Source organism: Arachis ipaensis, chromosome B8 (genome assembly GCF_059453495.1).
Source record: "Arachis ipaensis isolate K30076 ecotype BB chromosome B8, ASM5945349v1, whole genome shotgun sequence".
In the NCBI taxonomy this organism is placed as follows: domain Eukaryota; kingdom Viridiplantae; phylum Streptophyta; class Magnoliopsida; order Fabales; family Fabaceae; genus Arachis; species Arachis ipaensis.
This window is the reverse complement of record NC_142443.1, coordinates 132,445,160-132,463,388: the sequence shown is the minus strand read 5'-3', so window position 1 is coordinate 132,463,388 and position 18,229 is coordinate 132,445,160. Positions and strand designations below refer to the sequence as shown.

Genomic DNA, 18,229 nt, shown 5'->3' with positions numbered 1-18,229 from the left:
AATAAATTATTTTCTATTAAAAAAAATAAATCTCTTTCTTATTAAAGATTTTTAAATTTATTCTTAGAACTGAAAAGCAAAAAACGTTGAGGACAAAGTGTAAATTCCGTAAAATTAGTAAATAATTAGCTAATAAATTAAATTTTAATAAAATAAATTAGAAATGTGAATTTTATATTAAAATAGGTTAGAGCTAATTAAAACGAGAATTTTGACACTAATTTCAAAGAATTTGGCTCAAAATTAAGCCGAACCGAGTCCAAAATGGGTCCAAGGTCCAAAACCCACACCCCAATTATGAGTTTCAGCTCATAACATTTCCCTTCATTTCCTCATTCACATTTCAAGGCCAGAAGAGGAAGAAGGTGAGGAACAAACCCTTGTCTTCCATTAAATCTACCATAACTTCTTGCTCCGAGCTCCGATCGCCGCACCATTTGCGGCCACGCGTCCACTGTGTTGAGCTCTACGAGTCTATCAGAACAATTTCATAGGTAAGCCTCATTCTCACTCCAGTTGATCTATCCTTTGATTTTTAAAAATCTTGAGCACCCATGTTGAGATTTTGTTGAATTTGGTACTCTTGGTTCGGTTTAGCTTTCGGAACTTGTTGGATTTAGTTCGTTTGGTCCGTGGGTACGGTAAGGATCCTTAACCCTAACTATTTCTTGTTTTGAGTATGTTGGATACTGAGTTTTTGGGTATATGTATGTATATATGTGTTAGGTGTGTATGTATTCATGAAATACTCAAGAAATACTCAAGAAAACCAAATACCCCACAGGCAAAGAGCTGATTGATGCTTCCAAAACGTGAGTTCCCCAGTTTGTGTGCTATACTTTCTAGTTTATGTGTTATGCTACAATATTTGTTTGCTGATAAGTGTTTTAGTTCTTTGTTTTTATTTCAACACTAACTCGCATAATCTATGTTTCAGTCCAACTGAACAATTTGTTCCAGTTCCTATATTGGAACATTTACCAACTACATCCTACATGTAAGATTTCTTTATGATTTGAAATACCTTAAGAATTTATTTGTCTTTCTTTAATAAAATTCTCAATTTTACAGTTTTCAAGATCTTGGTGATGACAAACAAACGGAGAAAAGTGTTGAGGGGCCACTAAAAGACTCGACAGATGCTGCTGAGAGGTGAGTTTCCTTGTTTTTGTGATAGAATAGCTAATTGTTGTGTTGTACTTTGTATTTTATATGTTGAGAACCAAATATTTTGTGTTTGCATGTTCTATTACAACTTTTATATACATTGATAAAAAATAATATAATCGATATTTCAGTAAAAGAGAACAAGTTATAGATGTTCCTCAACATCCACTTCTTTCACATGTAACATCTGGCATTGAGGAGGAAAAGGAGAAAACTATTGACCCAGCAACTAAAGATCGGACAGATGCTGTTGAGAGATGAGTTCTCTAATTTTATGTGCTAGAATAGCTCATTGTTGTTCTGCACTTTGTATTTTATGTGTTGAGCAGCAAAAGTTCTTTTGTGTAACCAAATCCCTTTGTTTTTGTATAGTTTGGCTAAAGTTAATCAAGCAGATATTGTTGTTGAGTTGCGGATGGTTGAAAATATTGCAATAGAGAAAAATTTAGATTTCTCATGTCTGTCCTTTGACCTTGGAATTGATACACAATCATCAACTGAGAAAGTAGCTCTGACACAAGTAGGTCAACAATGAATAGAGCCTACTGAGTCTGTTGTTGTCAATCAAGTGAGTGTTGAGGGGCCACTAAAAGACTAGACAAATGCTGTTGAGAGGTGAGTTTCCTTGTTTGTGTGCTAGAATAGCTAATTGTTATACTATACTTTGTATTCTATGTGTTGAGAACCAAATATTGTGTTCTTACATATTCTATATTTTCTTACACACTTTATATATACTGTTCAAAACTAACATAATCAATGTTTCAATAAAAGAAAACAAGTTATAGATATTTCTCAACATCCACACCTTCCACATGTAACATCTTGCATTTAGGAGGAAAAGGAGAAAACTATTGACCCAGCAACTAAAGATAAGACAGATGGTGTTGAGAGATAAGTTCTCTAATTTTATATGCTAGAATAGCTAATTGTTGTGCTGTACTTTGTATTTTATGTGTTGAGCAGCAAAATTTCTTTTGTGTAACCAAATTTACTTGCTTCTTGTATAGTTTGACTAAAGCTAATCAAGCAGATATTGCTGCTGAGTTGTGAATGGTTGAAAATATTGCAATGGAAAAAGATTTAGATTTCGCATGTCCGTCATTTGACCTTATGATTGATACACAGCCTGCTGAATCCGTTGTTGTCAATTAGGTGATGGATTTAGGCGTTGAAGCTGCACTAAAGTTTTCTGAACTCCCAACGCCATCCATGATAGCACAACCAACACCGGTGGAATGGGTCCTAGATAAGCTTAAGAGTTCAGCAAAAGAAAATCAAGTTTTCAAACCTATATTAGACGTAATAGATCAGCTTTACTATTGAGCAACCAATGAAATTGCTTTCCAGAACAATGAGGTCGAAGAGCTTTTCAAGCTAACTGATCCCAATTTCTACTAGGGTATAGAGATCATTTCATGTCAATATCCCCTAGAACATACATTGATCAATTCATAAGACTCTTTCTTGTTTTCTTGATATATTTCAATCTTATTTAAATGTATCTTTTCATATTAAATGCTATATAACTACATTTATCTACTTTCTTTGCATAGTTTGTTGGGGCATTATGTTTCATCTTGAACACCAAAAATATTAAAAGGTTTACAGACCAAATATACTGCATACCCCTATTCATAATGGTATATTACTCAAGACTTTCTGTGTTGTGCTCTATCATTCATGGGCTTTACTATCTTATTTATGTATTGTATTCTATTATTAATGTGTTTATGTTTATTATCATAATACGCAGTGATAAGCAATTTATAAGGTGATTATATAAGATAGTAAATAGCTTATCACTGTGTATTATGAATAATAAGCATCAACACATTAATATTAGAATACAACACATAAATAAGATAGTAAAACACATGAATGATAGAGCACAACACAGAAAGTCTTGAGTAACATATAATTATGAATGGGGGTACGCAGTATATTTGGTCTGTAAACCTCTTAATATAATGTTTTTGGTGTTCAAGATTAAACACAATGTCCTAACAAACTGTGTGCAAAGAAAGTAGAGAAATGTAGTTATATAGCATTTAATATGAAAAAATACATTCAAATAAGATTGAAATATATCAAGGAAATAAGAAAGAGTCTTACAAATTGTTCAATGTATGTTTCAGGGGATATTGACATGAAATGATCTCTATATCCCACAAAGTAGCAGTTGAGATCATTTAGCTTGAAAAACTCTTCGACCTCATTGTTCTGGAAAGTAATTTCATTGGTTGCCCAGTAATTAGGCTAATCTATTAGGTCTGATGTACGTGTGAAAACTTGATTTTCTTTTGTTGGATTCTTAAGCTTATCTAGGACCCGTTCCATCGGTGCTGGTTATGTTGTCATGGATGGCGTTGAGAGTTTGACAAACTTTAGTGTAGCTTTAACGCCTGAATCCATTGCCTGATTGATAACAACAAATTCAGCAGGCTGTGTATCAATCCCAAGGTCAAAGGGAAGACATTAGAAATCTAAATCTTTTTCCGTTGCAATATTTTCAACCATCCGCAACTTAACAACAATATCTGCTTAATTAGCTTTAGCCAAACTATACAAAAAAAACGAAGGAGTTTGGTTACACAAAAGAAATTTTGCTGCTCGGCACAAAATATAAAGTACAACACAACAAATAACTATTCTAGCACATAAAATTAGAGAACTCACCTTTCAGCAGCATTTGTCTGATCTTTAGTTGCTGGGTCAACAATTTTCTCCTTTTCTTCCTTAATGCCAGATATTACATGTGAAAGGGATGGATGTTGAGAACATTGATAACTTTTTCTCTTTTACTGAAACATCAATTATATTAGTTTTTATCAATGTATATAAAAGTGAGTAAGAAAACATGGAAGCACACAATATTTAGTTCTCAACATATAAAATACAAAATACAGCGCAATAATTAGCTATTCTTGCACACAAACAAAGAAACTCACCTTTCAACAGCATCTGTCTAGTCTTTTACTAGCCCATCAACACATTTCTCTGTTTGTTTGTCTAGGGAGCTTCCAAGAATCATAGTGTGGCTATTGAAGAAAAATATGTCAATATTAACATGTTAGATAGAAACACTAGTAAGATAGGATAACTTACGTACTAGAGTCAAACATTCTTGTGCGATTGGAAGATGTATCACCAAGATCTTGAAAACTGCAAAACTTAGAATTTTATTAAAGAATGACAAATAAATTCTCAAGGAATTTCAAATCATAAAAAAATCTTACATGTAGGGAGTAGTTGGTAAATGTTCCAATATGAGAACTGGAACAAATTGTTCAGTTAAGACTGAAACATAAATTATGCGAGTTAGTGTTGAAACAAAAACAAAGAACTAAAACATTACTTTTTGTAGATCACGGTAAGGGAAAGAAAAATTTCTAATATTTTTTCTATTTATTTTTTCCATAATTTTATCTATTATCTATCCATCTATCTATCTATGAAACAAAAACAAAAAACTAAAACACTACTTTTTTGTAGATCACGGTAAGAGAAAGAGAAATTTCTAATATTTTTTCTATTTACTTTTTCCATAATTCTATCTATCTATCTATCTATCTATCTCGGTAATTAATATTAATTGAATTAAAATATTTTAATTAATATTAAATAAAATAATAGAAATAATAATAGAAGAGACTTAAGTGAAAAGTCTCTTTTTTTCTGTCATTAATTGCTGAAAATATACCGAAAGTACCAATAGAAAAATAAAATATTTGATATGTGAAGCCATAATTTAATGTATTTTTTATATACCATATCCCATTTTATAGAAATGAAATTTGATCTTTTATTGTGTAAAAAAAATGACTTATATTTTGGAGCTTGAAATAAACGATAGAAAAGGAATATAAAAATATTCCAATATAATCTTAAGGAACGGAAGGATTTAATCGTAAATATCAACTAATTCTTATGAAATACAAATAAAAAAAAAGTCTAAAAAAAGATCAATTTCATCTATGTCAAATTTAAATATCAGAATAGTAGATATAGTTCTGATTCAATGGGTTAGGTCAACTTACTTTTTTCTAATGTTTCGAAATTTTTTTATTGAAACAATTGAAAATTACAGTATAAAGAAGATATTATTATTATGAATTTAGGGATACTCTTTTAATTTCAACAAAAAATAAGGAGATTTCCATTTAAGAAGAATAGACTACTCAAAAATCAGATTAGCAAACAACTATTGTAGCATAACACATAAACTAGAAAGTATAGCATACAAATTGAGAAACTCACTTTTTGAAACATCAATAAGATCTTTGTCCATGGGATCTTTGTTTTTCTCGAGTATTTCATCGAGAGAGTCAAATGAATGGCTTTGATCACGAGAAGCATTATCCTTATCTCTCAATGTGCAAACAAATAAATTGACTAAACATAAATGGAGTAGTTCTCAATGGATTATATAATTTATTTAGTTAAAATAATTAACTTACATCTTAGTAGTGGGATTGATCCTGAGTTATTTCTTTTGCTTTCTTTGCAGATTGTTGATCTTCTTTTTGCAATGTTGTTTTTTTATATTCTTTTCCTCGTCTATTCCTTTTTCTTATAAAAATCTTTCTAATAAAACTTAAAACAAATTTGAATAAGAACTAAAGATATATGATAATATTAAATCAGATTTTACACAAAGAATAAATGAAAGTTAGTATATTAAGCTTAGGGGTTGGAGTACCGGCAAGATCATGTTCTCCGCTGTGTGTGCTTGTTTGTGTGGAGTTAGAGGGTTCATAATTGCTTGTGGATCTAAATCACCAGAAAAATTAGCTAAGAAAATAAAAAAACTATAGAAACAACATACAAATTCTCATGGGAGTTTAAAACAAAACAAATTTACTCATTTGAAGCCCCATGCTTCTTTGTTTTTTACCCACATTTGTTTTCTTCTTTTGTTGAATTTTTTTGTTTGAGCCTCTTTAGGCTTTGTTAATTTTGTAGTATAATAGTTAAAAATTTATTGAAGAAAGCACAAAAAAAAAACATAGAATAATATCAATAGGGAACAACACAGAATTAAAAGTTTTATAGTACATATACTTACTTTCTTTGTTGTTTGAGCTTCTTTAGACTTTGTTCTCTACCTTTTTTTTTGTTTTTCACTTTTGTTGTTCAATTCTAAGAATACATTTAAAAATCTTTAATAAGAAAGAGATTTAATTTTATAATAGAAAAGAATTTATTGGAAAATAGTGTGAATCTTACTCAGAATCTAATTCAGTTTTGTTTTCTGTTTTTTTTTTTTTTTTTTTCTGAATCAGATGTGGAAGTAGGAGGTTCTATTGTTTTCTCAGTCTTTTTGGCCTCCATGCGAGCTCTTTTTCTCATTGTTTTGTCTTGTTTTATGAGGCCCTGAAATAAATGGTTATTTAAGATATTTAGCAAACTAAGAATGGACAACATAAACAAAAGATCTCAATACACAAACTTACCTTATATTTTTTGTATTCATCCTCAATTCTCTGTACTAATTTGTCCCTATTCCAATACAACATCCATGGTCCTTGAGGGGCATTAGGTACTGGCTCAATCCCCTACCTTTTACTGCGGAAGTATATGATGACCAGAGCGTATGTGCACCCAATGATGGATTTTTTGTTCCTTTCCCTGAAGGTTTTGATACCTCCTATGAGAAATTCGTTGACACGACTAGCCTAATTCTTCTCAATTATGTCTTTTATATCCAGAATTGCAGGGAAGTGAACTGGAGATATCTTTGGGGTTGCTGTTGGTACAAAAAGCTTTTCTGAATGAATAGAATAAATGCTCTTTTAAAATTTGTTCTGTTCTCATCAGTATCAATGGTGGTTTGGAGAACCATATCCCTTGACAGAGACTTGTTCTAGATTGGCATTATTATATTCTTTATATCTTCAATCATTTCATACTCTTTAATCTTTGAAGGTATAATTTCACATAAAATAAATATTTAAAAAATAAAAATAATGAAAAACATCACACTAATTTGAAGATAAAGCACAAAGATGTTAGAAAACAACACCAAAAAATACCTATTGAATTTAGACCTAGAGCTTACCCAATCTTTATTGATGTGATTGGGATTGGAGCATATATCTGCATATGGAGTTCTTATGCAATCGTTTTCAGGATCATAACATTTAACAAGCTCCATTTGAAGAGCGTGGCTCAAATTCAATGCCGAGATATTCCTTAAAGCCCCAAACCCTATTGCATTCACAGTATGATTTTTACCATCAAACATTATATTGCTTTGAAAATCTCCGCAACATATCGTGGAAAACATCGAATGTCATAAATTCTTTACAAAAATTCATGTAGTCATGTTAGATCATATTGTCTAGATGAAGTTGAATGTTAGATTACATACATATACTCATAGAATAATATTTTTCGTTTCTTTCTCTTTCTCATGTTTCTGTCTAGAGCCACCTTTCTTGATAAGTACTTTCTTAATCCTCCAGATATCCAAAGTATGAGATTAGAATAGTTTTCTTTTTGTTGGTTAGATTGAAGCAAATTAATTAGAGGCATGTAGCAACGAAATGTAGGTTCCTTTGTGATCGCTAAGAACAGAAATTTGCCATTGCATTTCATGACTAAAACCATAAAATAAACCAAAGCACAAAGAATAAAACACAATACACAAACAATAGACCTCAGCACACAAACATTTAAACACATCACACATACTATGAAACTCAGCACTAAAATACAAAATCAAAGCACATAATATAAACATTGAAACACAGAACACAGTATGAAACTCAACATAGAAATAGGGATGCACATAGATCGGATAATATCCACATATCTGTGGTAATTATCCGTATCCGATCCGAATTTTACGGATATTATCCGATCCACACTATGGTAGAATCGGATTGCGGATTTAGCAGTGATATCTGTGGATCCGATCTGCAGATCCGCATATCCGCACGTCTTATATAAATAGCATAATTTAAGAAAGTAAACCCTAATGTGATATGAATTTTAGTGTGTTGTTTCATGAATTTTATATCTTATTTTTAATTTTTTATGTTGTACTTAACTTAGAATAATTAAACTTAGATCTTGTTTTTTTTTTTTGTTATTTAAGAGAACTTTTATTGATAATATTTTAGGAGTAAATAGGCTTAAACAGATGAAAAAAATAGATTTTCTAGAGTCAAAAAGGGCCTTAAAACAATTTTTTTGAATTATGCGGATATACCCGATATCCGATCCGATCCGCAAGTATGCGGATAAAATCGGGGCGGATCCAACTTGCAAGACTGCGGATATCGTATCCGATTCGATCCGATGAGTGCAGTGTGGATCGAATAGAATTATAGGCTATATCCGATCTGATCTGTGTGCAGCCCTGCATAGAAATACAAAATCAAATTAAAGTATACTGACAGTAATAAAATGAGAAGAATCGAACTCATTACTTTGAATAATCGTCAATTTCTTTGCTTCTTAGGGTTCATTCGGGTTCGTTCGAGTTTTTGTGCTTTGATTTGAGAAGTTTTTTATTATTAAATGGTTTTAGATTTTGAAATTTGAAGATGAAGGTAAAACGATTTTGGAATGAGAGTGGAAGAAAGTGTATTGAAATGAAGGTGAAACAATTTTTGCCTCTTAATGTAGCCTGCGTTTTTTTTTTCTTGAGAGTGTTTTTAGTTGTTGCTCTAGGCCTGTAGCAGTACTGATATTTATATTACTAACAGAATTTATTACTTTAACTAGTTTTAAATTTTAAATATTAAATCTACTTCTACTTAATTTATTAAAATTGGGTTTTTTTAACTAATAAAAGTGAGATGTCATCTTCTCATGAATTTTTTTTCTCTCCAAAATAAAAATATTATTCTTTAATATATTTATATTAATTATTTACCAATTTTTTTATTTTTATTTCTCACATTTGTTAAAGATTTCTTTTCAATTATTATTATTTAATTTACTTATTTTAGGTATTAATTATTAAAATTTATTAGGCAATATAGGATAAAAAAATTGCTTAATTTCAATCATTTAATAATTTTTAATTTTAATTGATATGTGTTATTCGTATTATTTTTCATTAATATCTCTATTCATTAAATATTATACTCTTCATATTTACAATACATATTAATTGTAAAAAAATAAAAAAATAATATTGATTTGATTTGATATATTAGTATAATATATTAGTGGCTATCTTATTAAAATTTCATTGTCATATCATAATAATAGTCGCATATTATTTGTATCCCCTTAATATTTAATTATTATTATTTATTTTACTTATGATATTTATTTAGAGTAATAATTAAATTTATTATAATTGTAACAAGTCTTTATAATTATTTTTTAACTATTAATATTATTGGTATATTAGTATATTTTTAGAAATATTAGAGGTAAGATATCAATTTTTCATGAGCTCTTTTTTCCTTCAAAATAAAAACACTACTTTTAATATATTTATATTTACTCTCTTCTCAATCTATTTTAAGAAAATATATTTTTTATAATTATAAAATTAATATTTAATACATTATTATACAACTTGTCAATCATTAATATTTTTAATCATTCTAATTATTATATTAATTGATATAATTCTAAATCTCAATCATTATGCAAGTTGATACACATGTGGATACAAGTTGATACTAATTATTATATTAATCTATCTATCTATCTACTTAATCTACTAAAACTGAGTTTTCTCCCAATTAATGAAAGTGACGTGTCAATTTCTCATGAATTCATTTTTCTTCAAAAATAAAAGCACTATTCTCTCTTCTAAATTTATTTTAGAAAAATATCTTTATTATAATTATGTTACAATTAGCAGTTAATGAATAATGCATGATTATGCTAATTTAGAAAAATATCTTTATTATAATTATATAAAATTAATATTTAATACATTATCAACTAATGAAAGTGATGTATCAATTCCTCATGAATTCATTTTTTCTCTAAAATAAAAGTACTATTTTCTCTTCTAAATTTATTTTAGAAAAATATCTTTATTATAATTATATTACAATATTATAATTATATTACAATTAGTATTTAATGAATAATACATAATTATACTAATTTAAAAAATATCTTTATTATAATTATATAAAATCAATATTTAATGCATTATTAAACTAATTATCAATCGAGAATACTTTTAATTATTTTAATTATATTAATACCATTCTAATTCTCATTCATTATGCAATAATTTTATTAGTGGTAAATTATTACGTTAATGGTGACCCATTAATAATAATAATAATTAAATGCTAAAATAATTGCCAAATATTGTCTACCTTGCTTCAATTAGTTAACAAATTTACTTTTAGTTACTATTTTTTATTTTCTACATAATTATGTTAATTGTCAATCATTATACATCAAATTAGCATTTAATACATAATTATGGTAATTGTCAATAATTTTTTTATAATTATACATCAAATTAGCATTTAATACATAATTATGTTAATTGTCAATAATTTTAATTTTCAATCATTGTAAATATAATTTTAAATTAATCGTAATTTTCGTTGATATTGATATCTACTTTAAAAAATTAAAACAAAAATCTATGATTCTAATCATGATAAAAATGTATATGATATGATAATGGCTTATTCAATCACGGCAAATATATGATGTATAATGTAAATAATAAAAAATTAACTTAATAATGACTAATTTATATAATTATTTTTGTTTTAATAAAGGCTATATATAGTATTTTATTGTGGTTCGTGAGCTTAGATATGAGAGTCAACTCATTTTTTTTATTTATTATTCTTCTTTAACTACTTCATAGAATAAAAATATATTCTTCATTTTTCATTGAAGTTAATCCTTTTAAGGTACAATTTATAATTTTTCATAGTATTTTTTATATACTCATTCTATTATATTATTCTTTTGATAATTTAATGATTGTTCTTACGCCAACTTATTCTTTTCATATAATGTTCCAATGTGTGATTGTTTTTTGCCGCAATCGTTTACAATGCACTACATCCATCAAATACCATCTCAAGTTGTATTCACTGATTTAGGTTCTAATTACATGGATGTATGTAAGCATCCAACAAAGGAGCAGTAAACTCTATTTTACCGAATTATGGCTTGATCTACTCACATATTATGACCAACCTAATGGAATATGGATAAAGTTTATTTTCTTGGGAGGAGCTCGATTTTTGATTGATGAATTGTTTTCACGGAGCTTTGTAGGCTAAGTTCAAGTTCCATCCCCTCCATAATTTTTACGTCTGTCCAAAAATCTTCGAAGTGGAGCACATAATAAGATTGAATTTCCTCAATTTAAGTTCAGTTTTGGTAAATTTGTGTCAAATTTGAAGATGCAATTTCAACGATTGGTAATATATTCAAATTTTCTTATTTTAAATTTTTCGTAATTAAAATAATTTTATAACATATTGTGATTTTTTTTAGAAATTACCGGCCTTCTTTTGCATCAATGCAATGCCATTGAGAGGAATAAATGTCAGTAGTTTAATTTCTCGGTGTGGCAATTCTATACCTTGCCGCATTGCATGGATAGCGGATGATGAAGCTTATTTAACAAAGGGATGGTCTGAATTTGCACAAATTCTAAGTGTTTGAACTTATGATGTTGATCACTTGGTTGTCATTACGAGAATAACTCTAATCTATACGCGTTTAAGGACTAGAATATATTAAATATTATTTAAGTAATTTATTCATAATATTGGTATTTGATTAAATTAAGTTTTAGAGAAATTTAAATTGTTGCTTCAATTTATATATTACGACTATTCTTATTGAATATGTTATTTTTAAATTTTTTAATATAAAATATTTTATTCCGATTTTAAGTTTATTTTCTTTCTTGGATATATGCATTACATTTTTTTTTGTATTTCAGATTAGTAATGCAATTATTAAGAAAAGTGTAATTCATCAATATATTAGAGTGATTAAAAGTTTAATTATATTGTATGAATACAAGATAGATTAATTAAGATTAAGGCATGGTAAAAGATAAAGAGTCACAATACGTGATTTTACTTTTCTTGCTAACATATGAAGATACGTGAAAAAAATTAAAATATCACTATTTAAAAAAAAATTGTTAATCATGCGTATGAATGGGGATTGAGAAATATACATGTGGATATAAAAAAATTATTGTATGATTGTAGAATAAAAAATAATTATATATATATTTAAAAGGAAATAATCATAACAAAAAATAATTAATATATGTGATTTAAATATTTTTATGTATAATTAATATATATGTATGCATGAATAAAGAAATATTTAGAATTATTTAACAAAATTAATATATACGTATATATAAATAAAGAAACTACTGTAATTTATAAAGATTACACATACGATAACATTAATAATAATGAATAAAAAAATTATTGAATGATTGTAGGCTCAAAAAGAAATTATCATGATAAGAAAATAATTAATATACGTGACTTAAATATATTTACATACAATTAATATATATGTATAAACTAAATAAGAAAATATTTAGAATTATTTCACAAAATAAATATATTATGAGAATAAGGAAACTATTAACTAAATTAATATATACAAATAAGGAAATTACTATGATTTATGAAGATTATTACACATATGATGATATTAATAAAATAACAAAATCATTGAATGATTGTAGGCTCAAAAAAAATATTCATAATAAAAAAATAATTAACATATGTGACTTAATATATATGTATACTTAAATAAGGAAAGATTTAAAATTATTTAAATAAAATAAATAAATATATCCTACGAATAAAAAAATCATTGACCAAACGATCAATACATACGGGTAGCATAAATAAGAAAACCATTTAATAAAAAAGAAATAGTACATTTTTTATTTTGGGAAGAAAACGTAAATAATTATAATATAATGATTTGTTTAATTATTAATATTTATAATTGTTATTTCAATCATAAATTTAGAAAAAAGAAGTAGATTAACAAAAATGATTAATAACTACATTAGAATTGATACATTTAATACCAGATTAAGAAAAAATGAATGCATAACATGTTAATTTTTTATTAATCAAATTATTACAATTCAAATTAATTTCAATAAAATAATTTAAAATTATAATTTCAACCTTATCACGTGCATAATATGAGTTATTGAACAATTTATTATCACGTACATGTCACGAATTATTAAACAATTGTTCATGTGTTCTTTTTTTGTCCAAAATAAAAACACTATTTTTACCTATAATTATTATTTTTTATTAATTTTTTATTTCTATTTCTCACATTTAATTTGTTAAAAATATCTTTTCAATCATTGTTATTTGATTTACTTATTTTAGATATTATTCATTAAAATTTATTAGGTAATATACGATAAAAATAATTAAAAAGTCATTGGTCAATCTGATTACAAATGAGTAAATTTTAATTAAATGCTAAAATAATTGCCAAATATTATTTACTTTCAATCATTTAATAAATTTAATTTTAATTGATATGTTTTATTTTCTATTCATATTTCTATATTCATTAGTTATTGTACTCTTTATATTTATATTAAATATTGAATATAAAAGACTAAAAAATAATTTTAATTGTTATCTATTTTATTTATTTAGAGTAATAATTAAATTTGTTATAATTGTAGTAACTATCCACAATTAATAGTAATATATTCTTTGGAAAGAACCAAATGGGAGAAGTTGATAAAATGGGAGAAATAAATAATGAATAATAAACATATAATTAATGTATATAATATATATACCGAGCAAGTATCTGCATTAAATTAAGAAAAAGTCTAGGAGGCCAGCACTTTTATTAAAATTTGGCTACCATTTATGATTTAACCAACAAAAAAAAAAGTGAATAATTCCACACCATTGGATGAAATCTCACATTATAAAAAATATAATTGATGGCTACTTGATGGCTATAAATCACAAAACTTGGTGACCTCCTAACACTCTTCTTAAATTAAAAATAAAGATTAATAATAAAATATAATGGCATAATTTTGATATAATTGTGGCAAGTATCTCCATAAAAATATGGGAGAATATAATTAGCGCATATATATATATATATATATATATATATATATATATAATGAATAGTAGTAAATTTTTTCATGTTTATCATTTGAAAAATTCATAATTTAGATATAGTTTTTATTCTAATTTTTGTTTTTCATATCTAATGGTTATTAGCTGTGATTCTATCAATAGTGTCACATATGGTAGATTATGTGATGAGAAAGTATAGAAAATAAAAGCAAGAATTAATAAAGTTATGGAAAGTCCCATCCAAATTTGATAAAATTAAGATAGCTTACATAGAAATAGTTCTAATAAATGATAAAGTTAGTTGATTATTTTCGTAAGTCTTTCAAGTGATGATAGGTTTATAAATATTTTTTGTTCGTATTTTAAGTTTATTTGATAAGTAAATTCTTGCATGAGTCAAAAACAGTGCGATTTAATAGCTTTATAAGTGCTAATAGCTTTTATATTTGATTTGTTTTGTAGTGTGATAAAATTCATTGTTCAATCAAGAATTTTTTAGCAAAGATGTTTGAGAATGAACTGATCGAGAAAAAAGTCTATGTCTTCTCAAATTTTGCGATACGATTGAGGAATCAAGTGGAATATATCTTCCGACTGCACATGCGTGCAGAATAATTTTTAAGAATGAGTCACATATAGTAAATACGGTCAATGATCGTAAAATTCTTGATAATTATTTCAATTTTCTTGCTCATGCTGCTACATTGAAATAAACAAATAAATGATTCCATTTATTTGGTATGTAGTAAATAGATATTAATTACCCATACAAAACTGTTTTCCTTTTAATTTTAATTTTTGTCAAAAAATTGTATAATAGCATTATTTTATCGATAGTAAAAATTTTAAAAGTTTATTTATTAAAATGTTTGAAATTGTATTGTGACTTTTTCTAAAGGTATATTCTTATATTAATATACTGTTATTTTTATCGTTTAATATAAATTAAATTAATAAAATCTCTTTAATTTATGCATGTAGAAAGCTATAATTTCTTTTATTATTCATTTATTTGTCCTTTATTTGGTACATTTAATTCAAATTTTTTAAAGAGATGTTATTGCACTCTTGATCGAAAAAGAAAAACTTATATCATGGCTAAAAACAAGGAGAAGTGGCCAATACATTGTGGCTGAAAATTTTGTAAAATTTTAAATATCTTAGTCAAATTTATTAAAATTTATTACTATCAATTAAAAAAATAAAAAAAATTCTAGGTGCTAATTGGTAATACATTTTTATTCCACATTTATATCTTGAGGATATTAAAATTATCATAATGTTGTTTAAGTTACATATTTTGCAGGCATCAAAGAGTAGGGTTGAGTTATTTTTTAGTGATTTTAAATTATTTACTATTTATTAAAGAAATTTGTGTATTCGAATTCTCTATTAATTTATTGTTGTCTATTTTGAACTAATTTTTATATATTTTTACTTGACAATAAAATAACATATAAATATTTATTAGTGAGTATATATGTCTAGCTTATTAAAAAAATAAATTAATAAAAATAATTAATAACTATATTAGAGTTGATACATTTAACACCAAATTAAAAAAATATTTTAAATACATAATATGTTACTTTTTTATTAATCAAATGATTATAATTCAAATTAATTTTAATAAAATAACTTAAAATTATAATTTTAACCTTATTACGTCAAATTAATGCAAGTTGATACTAATAAAAATATTATTTTTTAATATATTTATATTTATTATTTACCAATTTTTTTATTTTTATTTCTCACATTTGTTAAAGATTTCTTTCCAATTATTATTATTATTTAATTTACTTATTTTAGGTATTAATTATTAAAATTTATTAGGCAATATGGGATAAAAAATTGTTTAATTTCAATCATTTAATAATTTTTACTTTTAATTGATATGTGTTATTCGTATTATTTTTCATTAATATCTCTATTCATTAAATATTATACTCTTTGTATTTACAATACATATTAATTGTAAAGAAATAAAAAAATAATATTAATTTGATTTGATATATTAGTATAATATATTAGTGGCACTACAACATTTTTAGGTTGAGGCAACATTTAAAAAGTGTTGCCTAAAGGCTGACAAAAGGTTGTTTTTGATCTATGACAACACTTTTGGACCTAAAGCAACGTTTTTGGGCGGCGTTGCATATGCAGCCGTTGCCTTAGATCAAGACAACACTTTTTTGTTTCAAAAGTAACGCTTTTGAGAGCAACACTTGGTAAGTGTTGCCTTTCGTTGAAAACAACAACACTTCAAAGGTGTGTTTGAGACAACACTTTTGCAATGTTGTCTCTTCTCTTGTATTTTGGTCACTACTAAAAAGTGTTACCTATTTGCAATAAAATGCAACTCTTTTACGTGTTGCTTATAAGTTGAAATTTGCAATCCCTTGAAGTGTTGCCTATTAATTTTGAATATGCAACCCTTTAAAGTATTGCCTTTTCTTTTGGATATGCAACCTATATAAGTGTTGCTTTTTTCTTTTGGATATGCAACCTATACAAATGTTGCTTTTTCTTTTGGATATACAATCATACAAGTATTGTCTAATATTCAAAATATGCAATTAATAAAAGGGTTGCCTTTTTGATAAAAATAAAAATTATTTTTGTAATAAAAATACAAAAAAATAAAATTTACAATAAAATTTTTTGTTCATACATGTGTAATTATTTTAATTAATAAATAAATTTGTGCACAATAGAAAAAAATTATAAAAGAGACAAAATAATTAATTATAAAATTCTAATTAAAATAGATATTAAAAAGTTCAATTAGTATTTCAAATATATGTTTATTAATAATTCTCAACAAAATAAAATTCTTATCTAACAATAATTTTCATAACAAAATAGTAATTAATATTTATCAAAAAGATGTCAATCTACTTGCATATTTTATATCCATGCTTGACTTGTCCTATATGCTAAATCTGCAAATAATACACAACAAAAAATAAGCAACTTATCATTAAAACTGAAAAATTATAATAAAAATTTCTTTATAATATTAAATACTATAGATATAAAAGCAATAAATAAGTCTAAAAAACTCCTTCTAAACAATAAATGTGAAGGGTAACAGGACCTCACCTCTGGGAATGTTTCTTATATATGAATATTAAATTGTGTATTCCCCTTAACAAATATATATATTCATGAGCAGTGCTTTTTGTAGTTTTTCTAATAGAATATTTGTTAAAGCAAAACTAGCAAGTCACCATCTTAATTCTTATAAATACATGATTTCTTATCATTCAGGACCAAATCCGACAACATTTCTTGCTACCTCATTAAAAAGTGGTTTTAGAAGTTCTCCGAAATTTGTTATCGAAATTTCATGAAACTTTGAAATAGATACTTGAACCACTTTAATCCAACAACAAAAATTATAATTTTTTCTGTGTAAAATACCACTTCTACTAATTCCGCTGGTAGCCTAGCTAGCAAAAAACAAGAGGAAATCCTAATCTAGTAGCATTGAATCCAAACGAAAATACATTTATTGAAAGAAACTGGGAATCTTAATATTGAATTTTGTGCTTGATCTCTAATAAGTAGAATGAGTGTTTTTGTTAGCAGAATCTGTGACAAACACAAAGCTCTTCATAAATATGCATAGGAAAATAAGTGAAAAAATTAGATGAAGAAAAAGCATGAAAGTAAAACCTGCTTTTCATAAAACCCCAAAAGAAATACTGATCTGAACTCTTGTATAGGAAGGAGAAGAACTAGTAGATATAACCACCATGTAAGAATAATTCTCCTGGCTCTTCAGCTATTCAACAAAGCACATTTCCAAGCCCTAAAATTGACATCATTTAGTGATTAAAGCACAGGCCGGCGAATACACAATAAAAATTAAACATTGCAGTGATTTAATAGGATCATAATTAATTAAACAGTAATTTCTCATCAAAGAAGAAAAATTTTCATGACCAGAATTTCTCATCAACTTCAGCCATGAC

At 26.2% G+C, this 18,229-nt stretch overlaps 2 long non-coding RNA genes across 4 annotated transcripts; one reads left to right on the top strand and one right to left on the bottom strand.

The window, feature by feature from the left end:
* Positions 1-527: 527 nt before the first annotated feature.
* On the top strand, positions 528-1,424 carry LOC107612162 (uncharacterized). The gene is made up of 4 exons (XR_001613620.3): positions 528-812; positions 938-997; positions 1,072-1,152; positions 1,299-1,424. It is a non-coding gene; the product is annotated as an uncharacterized LOC107612162 (long non-coding RNA).
* A 1,560-nt stretch (positions 1,425-2,984) lies between these two features.
* LOC110266076 (uncharacterized) lies at positions 2,985-6,220 on the bottom strand. 3 transcript variants are annotated; one of them, XR_015896670.1, is made up of 4 exons: positions 5,428-6,220; positions 4,407-4,467; positions 4,280-4,332; positions 2,985-4,208 (listed from the first exon to the last, which is right to left on the bottom strand). It is a non-coding gene; the product is annotated as an uncharacterized LOC110266076 (long non-coding RNA). The 3 variants fall into 3 exon arrangements; XR_015896669.1 differs by having other exon boundaries at positions 2,985-3,971; positions 4,119-4,467; XR_015896668.1 differs by having other exon boundaries at positions 2,985-4,332.
* Between the last annotated feature and the right edge of the window lie 12,009 nt (positions 6,221-18,229).